Below are 10,836 nucleotides of genomic sequence, written 5' to 3'. Positions count from 1 at the left end.
GCGTTACAGTGACCCGAGGGAACTTCACTCCCATGTGATCTAAAGTTTCAGGGCAGAGTTCTCACAGCCTGACACTGATCTCTACCTTCAACTCACAGACACTGTTTGTCAATCGTTATTTTGCAAATATGGCATTTTAGCCCCTCACCCTCACAATGTTGAACTTTGTGAAATTTGTAAAATATTGTTGGTGTTACTAACAAAAATACAGGCTCTTCAATAATTCATGCAAAAATAACTGATACTTTTGTTTCTATAGTGTTTGAAGTTGAAGTGTAGAAGAGCTTGGAATGTTAACAATATAAAAAAGATCAATTATTGTTAGTGTAATAAACTTAGAGATTTCACTTTTTTAAACAACCCCTCTGTTTAATTGAAGCAGCTGCTTTAATGAGATTTCCACAGCTATCATTTTACCCTGGCTGAGCTGGGTGACAACAAAGCAGTAATAACAAATTCAATAATAATTAACTTGGGTCATCTGCTCATCTGTCATGGCTCATCAACTTTAGGGGAAAAAAATCGCAAAGAACTTCGTGCTTTCTATCATTGCAAAAACTCAGCAATAAAGCTGCTTTGGCTTGGCTCTCAGTGAGAGCTGAAAAGACAGGAAGATGGGCTGTCAGTGAGCAGAGTGGCATGTAAGTCTACTTTTATATGAAAAATGATGCCTTGCTGTGCTCAACATCTATTGTATAGGAAATAACTGAGCTTTTGAAGTTTATGTTGGTTTAGTGAGGCCTAAAAGGACTTACAGCTAAGCTGTCCCAATCCATTTGTCTGTAACTGTGCCTGTAGCAATGCTGGATAATAACCTAATACTGTATCCTACTCAAATTCACTCAAGTTCTTGGAAGCAAAGAGGCAAGTTGGAATTTTGATCATTTCTGCAATGTTGCAACAAGAACAGTCAAATGTAACTTTAAAAATGAAAACAATAGCTTCAAAGGGTTTTACTTCATTATGATCAGTTCAGCAGTCGAGATGATTTAGAAGATGGAGGTGTTTTGGCACAATTTGCTCAGCGACACATAACAGACCTAATTAGAGAATTATTTGCTTACCAACACAACACATGACGTGTCCTGCTATGACATGATTGAGGAGCAGCAATGAATGATAGGGGAAGTATTTGGCATCATGTTGAATCTAGCTGTTCGCGTTTGAGAATTATTCAGCAATGTGATACTGGTAACTAGTATTATGTACTGTTCTAAATGTACTCCCAATATTCTCCTTGGAAATAAAAGGTGCAAACAAAGACAGAGTTTGGCATAAATCTATTGGAATCATTATTCTATACACTTTCTAGGGATATTCCATTTGTATTAAGCATGAATATAAAATATGATTATCTGTTTATCTAGTTGCTACTATATGTTGTATCCATAAGGATAATTATTCAGACAAAAGCAGTATGCTTATAATATTGACTAAGTTGTTTATTCATTGGTAATCTGATGCCTATTAACTTAAATGTTATGTGGTAGAAGGAACTGTCATGTATTCCCTTTGTTGGGGAATAAGTAACAAGGGGTTGAGAGTGGTACAGGATTATCAGAAGGAAAACCAGAAGCATTAGAAGGAAATCTTTCATTTGGTTGTTTGGGTTTTTGCCACAAGTAGCTATTGAGGCTGAACAACAGAATTGTTCAAAAGGGAACTGTATTAAAAAAGGGAATATGGGGAAAGAGCTGGAATTGGGAATAATAAAAAAGAGAGTGATTTAGTCATGCATGTAGCAGTTATAGAGACTTGATGGGCCAAATGGCCTCCTTCTGTGCTGAAAATATCTATGTTTCGATGTTTCCAGCTTTGGTTGAAAGTCAAACTCAGCTCATTTTTCTTTTGCTGATGTCATATTGGCTCAACTGCCAAACACGCTCAACTGAACAGTTGTATAACAGTATAAAAGAAGAAACAAAGACATAAATACTATTGAGAGTATGCTAAGCATATTAACAAACTGCTGGCATGAATTGGAAGGCTGTAGTCCAATTTCAAGTCCCTGCTGACATTCAATAATCACTTACACTTCACTCTCATAATTTGACAATGTCCCCAGAATCTTGTTGCTGAATTGCAGCATGGTAGGTTCTTGCCAGATATCCATTGCTCTGTGTTTATGTGCACATTGTATTTTTTGAAACTGCCTCAAAACATCTATATTCACAAGATCACAAGAGAAGTTCATACCAAGAAGGCCCTTCTGCCCAATTCATCTAGTCCTTGCAGAATATTCACGCTACCTCCCTACTATTATTGTCATCCTGGCATCAACCAGTTTTCCTGGTAACCTATTCCTTTTGTTAATTACCCTCTGGTTAAAGAGACACTTGCTGGTGTCTGTCCTTGAATTGCACTTTGCTACACTGAACCTGTACCCTGTTGTTCTGCATATCTGAATAGTATTCTACTATCAGTCAACTCCATTTAAAACTCCATTTATATACCTCGCTAAGGTCCTCTCTGACACATTTATTTTCAAGGTTGAAGAATCCTGGTTTATCTAATCGTTGCTCAAAGACCATTCCTCGAACACAGAGGATAATCCTATTTGTTCTCCTCTGTACTGTCTCTAGGGTCTGGACAGCCACCTTATGTCAGAACAAACAAAACTGTAAATTATAAAACATGGCATATTTACTGAATGCTAGTCGGCAAAGTTACCAACTTGGACAGCCATAGGTATGTCCTCCCCTTTAAAAGCAAAGTGAATGCAACTTAACACAATACTAAGAAGTGGCTGAGACTTAAGTGTTAGCTAAACATATGTATATTTTAGGGTCAAGGAAACTCTTAGGTTGGGGTAGCATAGACTATCTGCAGCAAGTACTCATGTTTGTAATGCTGCTAATGAGACAGTAGCAGTTATTCTGAAAATGACCCAAACTTTATGAAAATTTCTCGGTAACAAGTTTCTCATGTTGTTTGTCTAATTACTTTATGTGTTACATTGCACCTTTGAAAAGTGAACATTGTATTCAAGGTTCACGTAATAATGTACAGTGAATATACCGAATGATCCTTAACTAACTGCGTTCTCCAGCGAAATCAACCGTTAACCCTTACGCTACCTAATCTTTATTTTGCCGAGATCAAAAAAACTCAGCGGGTTATTATGAATTATCCATCAATACTCCTTCTTAATTGCTGAAAATTATTTTATAATTACACTGAAATCACTATTCAACTCGTTGCGTGCAATTGCATTTGTTTCTTGTGAATTTCATCCACCCACTGGGAAATTGTATTGACTGAAAAAAACAAGGTTGCAGTGCAAATGGAAGTGTAGGTTATGGCTGTCCAGGGAGCATTTTCTCAAATGTGAATATAGGTTTGTGCTGGTGAAAGCATTAGTATTTTGGTGGCGTTGTATAAAAATCCCACCAAGGCTGATGCAGGGACAGAACAGTTGCAAGGCTGTGTTAACTGTGGCTTTACTAAAGTACCACATAGAGGGCATCATTGCAGATATCACAACAGCAAGCATGTTGAGGTCGTGAGAAGTCACCCAATCCAAAGGTTGCCTGGCAACTAGAAACATAGTACAAATAGCACTGGGCACAAACTGCAGAAAACTGGTATAAAACATTTTTTTCTTGATTTATAAGTAGAACACTTTTCTCATGATTGTCTATCGCAATATGATAGATCATGCATTATTATTTATAAACTGATACGTTTAAAGTGCAGCAAGTCAGGGCATAAGATGTCAAAAAAGCATCCATCCCCCCCACACACTTTTCCCTCCAACACACACTGTTCAGGATGATCCTTAGTTAAAACGAAGAGGTCGGGGGTGAAACCAGAATAGATATAAGTGAAAACAATTGTCAAAGGTGTTATATCAAGACTTTGATCTCATTGTCAGAGGTCCTGTCTGCGTAAGACATTAAATCGAGGTCCTGTCTGACAGATCAAATGCTAAAGATCCCATAGAAGAATTCAAAAAAGAAATGAGTTTCTCTTGGTGTCCTGGCCTACAGTCCTACAGATAAAATTGATCATTCAGTTCATGGATGATTGAGGGGTATTGCTGTGTGCAAATTGGCTGACGTGTTTGCCTACAAGTATACAGCCAAATTTAGACCACATGTTAGATACCATTACCAACTGCACGTGTGCAAGTTTCTGCTTTTAACAGTATTTGATATAAATACAGCATGTACGTCACCTGCCCTGCAGTGCTATGTAATAGCTATTTGCAGTGATGGTCCTTTAGATCTATAAACAATGGCATATGGTCAGGGTTAGAGCACACGCCTCGCAAGCGAGAGACCTGGGTTCGATTCCTGGTCAGGGCGAAATATTGGGCAAGTTTCCTTACTCCACTTGTCCTTGTGGTAAGTAGGAACCCGATTGTTAGTCGATTGGCGGATCGCTTTTCTGGGGGTAATTATTCCTTAAAAAAAATAATAACTTGGTCACTTCAATCCACAACTATTTGTGAGACACTGCTGTGCGCAATTGGCCCACAAACTATACAACAACAACAAAATTACATTTGTATAGCACCTTTCACGTCGGGAGGACGTCCCAAGGTGCTGGACAGAGTACAGCATTTCAGTCCTGAGCTGGGGTCAGGGGAGGGGAAGGGGCGGGGAGGGGAAGGGGGTGTGGCCGATGGCATGGTCGAAGAGGAGGGTCTTGAGGCGGGTCTTGAAGGAGGCTAAGGAGACGGCGAGCTGGAGTGACTGGGGGATGGAATTCCAGAGGGGGGCAGAGTGGCTGAAGGTGGTGGGGCGGGTAGTTTGGGGGACGTGGAGCAGGCCAGAGCGGGCTGAGAGGAGGGAATGGGCGGGTTGGTAGGGGGTTAGGAGGTTGCAGAGGTAGGGTGGGGCGAGGCCATGGAGGGCTTTGTATGTGAGGACCAGGATGTTGAACTGGATCCTCTGAAGGATAGGGAGCCAATGGAGTCGCTCGAGAGTGGGGGATATGGGGTCATGGAGTTTGGTGCGGGAGAGGACACGGGCTGCAGAGTTCTGGATTATCTGCAGCCTGTGGAGGAAGGAGTTGGGAAGGCCGACAAGCAGGACGATGGCACAGTCGAGCTGGGAGATGATGAAGGCATGAACAAAAGTTTCAGTGGCCTGAGGGGTGAGGTAGTGGCGGAGTCGGGCGATGTTACGAGGTGAGGGAAGGCAGAGCGGGTCATGGTTTGAATGTGGGGGAGAAAAGGCAGTTGAGGGTTGAACAAGACACCGAGGTTCCTGACTGGCGGTGAGTTGTAGTGTGCAACCATGGAGGTTGATGTTGCCAGAGCCTGAGGTGCAGAGGTGCTGGCGTGAGCCAATCAGGAGGGCCTCAGTCTTGTTCACATTCAACTGTAGGAAATTTGCCCTCATCCAGTCACTACACTTCGCAGTACATTCTGTGAAGCACTTTGAGACATCTCGAAGACGTGATAAGGCGCTATATCAAACACAAGGATATTTATTATTATCATATACAATCAAAAATATACAGTCAGTTCACTTTTTCTTATACCCCAATTCTCTTTTGAGTTTTACTTTCTAATACAGTTCCATATTCTGAATTAGTAATGTCAGTTTCTTTACTAACAGAATTAAATCAAGGCGCTAGATAATAGAGATCATTATAATCCAGGCTGTTTATATATATCACTAGTTGATATTTTGCAGTCCATTCGCTGTCGACAAATCTCAGAAAATCACCAAACTCTGGAATTTCCTGGTGTGAACTAGAACCAGAAAAGCATAAGATCTAACATCTGCTCAAAATAAAATGTTGCTAGTTAACCTAATTCTTAGCATACTGTGGTTGAGTACATTCATCTGCTACTCATTCCTTTACAATTCATAGACACACCTGACCACATATGCTGATATAGACTAGTTTTCAGACAATGAAATGGGGTTTGCTGCATTGTCGGAGGTGCCGTTTTTTGGATGAGCCATTAATTCGAGCTCACTGTTTGTGCCCTGTTCAGATGGATGTTATAGATTCCAAGGCACTATTCGAAAAGAAAAGCGAGTTTCTCTCTCTCTCTCTCTCTCTCTCGCTTTCTCCCGGTGTCCTGGCCAATAATTCCACAGATACAAGTCAGTCACTTGGCTGTTTGTGGGCCATTGTGCAAATTGGCTGTCACAAAATCCTCATAGTTACATCACTTTACAGTGTATCCTTTGAAGCAATTTGAGACTTCTCAATGGGAGGATAAGGCTCTATATCAAATGCAAGTATTATTATAAGTAAATTTGCTGCCACTTTTACAAGGGAAGGCGTACCAGGCAGAAGAGAAGTAAGATAAATTTGCAATTGTTTTTAGTGAAACAAGGCATAGTAAAGAGGGATAAGGTTATTAGATTGAAGTAAATTAAATTTAAAATAGAAATAAAACAGAGATAACAGGAAGGAAAAGGAATAACAAATTAATCAAAATAGAAGTGTTTAATTTTTATTTTGTGCATGTCTTTTAGATGTTTACTTAGGCATATGGAGCTCGTGGTACAATAATTAAGCTATTGATATTTGAACAGCTTCATTAATGCAATGTTAATATTTATTTCTGAGTCCCAGTGAATAAGGTCCAATCCTGCAAAGGTAAAGCAATTGAGCCAAAGTGACAGAAATTTCCCTGGATTCACAGACAATGCAAGGGACAAGGAATAGTCGCTGAATTGTAAACATTATGTAAACACAAGCAGCTATTTTCTGTTGAAAAATCTGAACAACCAATTTATTGACTAGTTTTCAAAATTTGTTGACAAATTTCTTGTATTTCAAGATTAAGCAGTGAATTAACCAATTTAAGCTCTTGCATCACATTTTCCAGTAAACTAGTCATTATAACAAAATAACTAGTCAACAGCAGATTTGTCTCTATTCAACTTTTCATGTAAATAGGTTCACAATTGCAGAATAATTGTGGGTAAAGCCTGATGCAATAAATTAAGACTGGTTGTAGAGCACACACACAATTTGAAGAAATGCAACATTTTGAACAATTTGAATGGCTCTCCAAGAGCCAGAATGATAGAGTCTTAAAAGAGATTCTAACATGTTTCTACTTTAAGTCACAAAAGAACCCATGTTAAAAATGATTCTATTGAAAACATGCAGGGTTTGCATATTGAGTTTTAGTTCACATCGTGAATGTCCTGTTTGCACCAACAATCAGTGCAGAAACAATATTGATTATTAGGGATTAAACTGCATTATTTCTTAACTGCATTCTTTATTGAAGATCAGTCACTAAATGGGGGTACTTTGCAGCAACCAGACACATAAAATACTGACCCTGGAAGATATCCACTCTGATGCAATGTGCCTCTAGACCAGAACTTCCATGTATCGGTGGGAATTCTAAATGATCCTTAATTAGGAAATCAAGAATTACCATAAATTACACCCAGTGTGATAAACTGATAATCGCTAAATGACACATTCTTCAAATTATTCAATACCTTTTATTTAAACATTTCTAAAAGATTAAGGAATAGACCAAATAAAAAACAACCAACCAATAATAGTTTTAGTCACATGAAAATATACGTCCTTTTTACTGCCATTTTGATGGTGCTATGGATCTTTAATGGTGTGTTACTCTATCCCTGTTGTCCAAGGCTGCACAAATGCCGGACAGTGTTTTTAATAGCCTGTATCTGAGCCTTAACCAACTTTGAGTAGAGATTTTGCACAGTTGCTCCAAATGTCTTGAAAGCTGACTTTGTAGGTAGAGAAATACGGGACACAATGTTAAAAATATCACTCCACTATTGCCCAGCTTGTGTATCCAGTTAGCGAACGGCCTCATTGCCACAGCATTTATCCATATAGGTGAATTATGAAGATTTAACAGCTGTGTTTAATGGTGGAGGAATGTCTTGCCCTTACATTTTTAAAAAAGAAAAAAAGCCTCTTCATTTCACACACTATGAAACTCCACTTCAGAAGCGAGGAGGTCCCACTGTGGCTGTTAACAAAAGCAGGTGAAATTAGAGATGGTAACAGGAGATAGGATCCACTGCAGCAAACAGGAGCAGAAAGGATTTCAGGAAGAAAATAATGCAACATTTCATACTGAATCCAGCTAGTTGGATGAGGCTAGATTCCAAGTCGAGATATAAGATAAAGCAGCAGAATTCTCTGTTGTACAAGAAACCTAAATGCACATAAACAAAATCGGGCCTACGAACTGAGGCACATTTTCACTTTGCTCTGTTGGAACTGACAATCGGCAAATTTCAGGGGTTATAATCCTTGAATTTGAGGTAGCATATTGCTCAAAGCATTTCACTGGATTTAACTGTAAAGTGTAGTGACTGTATATTTGTAGGTGACCACAGCAACCAACTTTCACACAGCAATGTTCCACAAACAGCCATGAAGTGAATGACTGATTTTATGTGGAGTGTTTGTTGATCAGGACACCAGGAGGAATTCAATTTCTTTTCTTCTTTTCATTCACCTGAATAGGCAGACTGGACCTCAGTTTAATGTCTCATTTGAATGACAGTAGCTCTGAACATTCAGCACTTACCCACAACTGTATTGGAGTGTTAGCTTTAGACTATCAGCTCAAAGTTTGCCTACAAAGTACAGTCAATACACATTATTGTGAAGTGATTTGAGATGTTCTCCTGATGTGAAAGGCATTTTATTATATGCAAGGATTATTATTATTGCTACTATTATTATAAGTAGTATTATTATTGATTTCATCAGCAAGCTGTACCTAGAGGACACTGGAAGATAAACAAATGGGATCCTTTTCTTGCCAGATTCACGGAATGTTCTGTGTAGAATTCAGTTATGAGAGGTTTTTTTTGCTGCAAACAGTTAATATTAACATAAAATGCTAGTAGCTAACATATTGCATATATAATTTTATCTCATTCTTTGCCATCTGTTTGGTGGTATATCATACAATTTATCTGTCAAAATCAAATTGCATTGTACTCTGAAGGCCTGTGATACTTTTTGGTGCAAACTATCAGTACATTAATAACCGTATTTCACGAAATGACTTTAACATTATAAAGTGACACAAACTTTCAGCAGTGAAGGACAAACCATTCAGAGAATTCTCAGGTGGAAGTCTCTGAATGTGCATAAAACCTGATTAATATAGCACAGTTTATGTGGCACTGCATTTATCATGAGGAGGAATTGTTAAGCAATTGCAGGATATGTAAGTTGGCCCTATGAATTACACACACTAACCTTCATCACAAACGTTGATTATTATTAACAAAAATGGTAAACTAAACTTCAGAGATCGATCGATTAAAGATCAGACTTGAAAGGAATAACCTTGAATAACAAGGGATAGTCTGAGTATCAAACGGTGTTATATTTATACTATAATTTTCTCAAACAAAACTATAGTTTTAATACCAGTCTTTTGTAAATAAATGTTCGAAACATGTGATGACTAAGTCCTTGGCTATCAGTTTCCCACATTTCTAATAAATATTTGGATGTTCTAATAAAAATAGGACCAATTATCCTTGACCTTAATATTGTGGCTTACACACCGGGAGGATATCTCAAAATGCTTCATAGCATTTACTGCAAAGTGGAGTGACTGGGTATTTTGTAGGCTAAAGGGCCAATTTGCAGAATACTGGTTTTAACTCAATAACAAACTCAGTAAACCTGGTAATGCTTGGGTTCAACCATTATGACAGAAAAAAGTGGAGGGAGGGGAAGAGATCACACTTGCATTCGTTTGATATTTTGAGTTATTGACAGGGCGGAATGGACCTGTGATATTAATCACCCGAATGGAATTAACACCTGTGATATTAATTGCTGGTGGAAATTGTTACAACACATATAACAACAACAATTTACATTTGTATAGTACTTTTCACATTGGAAAGGCATCTCAAACTGCTTCAGAGAGCCAACTGGGAGCCTGGGGTGCAGGTGGGGGAAGCTGAGGAGGGGGGAGGTGACCAAAAGCACAGTTGAAAAGAAAAGAAAGGTTTTAAGGTGGGCTTTAAAGATGGGGAGGTGGGAGGCGCTGAGCCGGGAGATGGGATAGAATTCTAGGAGAGAATTCTGGAGAGTAGGATGGTTGAAAACCAATGGTAAAACAGACAAAGCATACTGCATTTCTCATCCCAAAACAATCATTGCACCACAGAAACTCCTCTCCTGTTCATCTTGCCATACTCTCCTTATGTCTGAGAAGTCAACCAATAAGATTTGTGAAAGAGATCCTTTGAGACCAGCACATAACACGATAGATAAGAATTATGGAGTGTTTTCACCTCATGAGATGAAATGGATGACTGTTCATTAAGTTTGCGTTGTGCTTTCAGTCCTACTCAGTCTATTACATACAGCAGGACTGGCATGGCACATGATGTTATGCTATTCCACAGAACACATGATGATATGCAGGACAAAATGTTAGGCAAGTTTCCTTACATCCATTTGCCTCTGTTTACCTAGCAGTAAGTAAGAACCTGGTTATTAGTTGATTGGCCGATTGCTTTTCTGGGGGTAATAATCCCTTCAAAAAAAATAATAAGAAGAATGTGGTCACTCAATCCACAACTGTTTGTGGGACTCTCCTGTGTGCAATTGGCTGCCAATTTTGCCCAATAAATATACAATCAATTTGCTTTACAGTATATTCTGTGAAACACTTTCAAATGCCTTGAAGACATGAAAAGTTGCTATATCCAGTGCAATAATATTACTATTATTCCATAACACAACTCTGTCACTTAACCGATTGTCATATTGCAGTCACATTGGTTTGACAGAGCCAGATTGCTACTTTACATGACATTAGCCAGTGAGGGGCAGCCAGTGAAAAATTACTCTTACAACTCTTGCTGTGATTTAGGGCCAGTT

The 10,836-nt window shown here is 38.8% G+C and overlaps 1 long non-coding RNA gene across 1 annotated transcript in view; it reads left to right on the top strand.

Moving 5' to 3' along the window:
• The first annotated feature begins 574 nt into the window (after positions 1-574).
• LOC121848166 overlaps positions 575-10,836 on the top strand; it is a 55,093-nt gene continuing 44,831 nt past the window's right edge. Inside the window, exon 1 of the long non-coding RNA XR_006084894.1 lies at positions 575-641. This is a non-coding gene — a long non-coding RNA (uncharacterized LOC121848166). The remainder of the gene's footprint in view (positions 642-10,836) is intronic.

This window comes from Callorhinchus milii, unplaced genomic scaffold (genome assembly GCF_018977255.1).
Source record: "Callorhinchus milii isolate IMCB2004 unplaced genomic scaffold, IMCB_Cmil_1.0 Scaffold2, whole genome shotgun sequence".
Lineage (NCBI taxonomy): Eukaryota > Metazoa > Chordata > Chondrichthyes > Chimaeriformes > Callorhinchidae > Callorhinchus > Callorhinchus milii.
The sequence above is the reverse complement of the archived record's forward strand: the minus strand, read 5'-3'. Positions and strand labels throughout refer to the sequence as shown.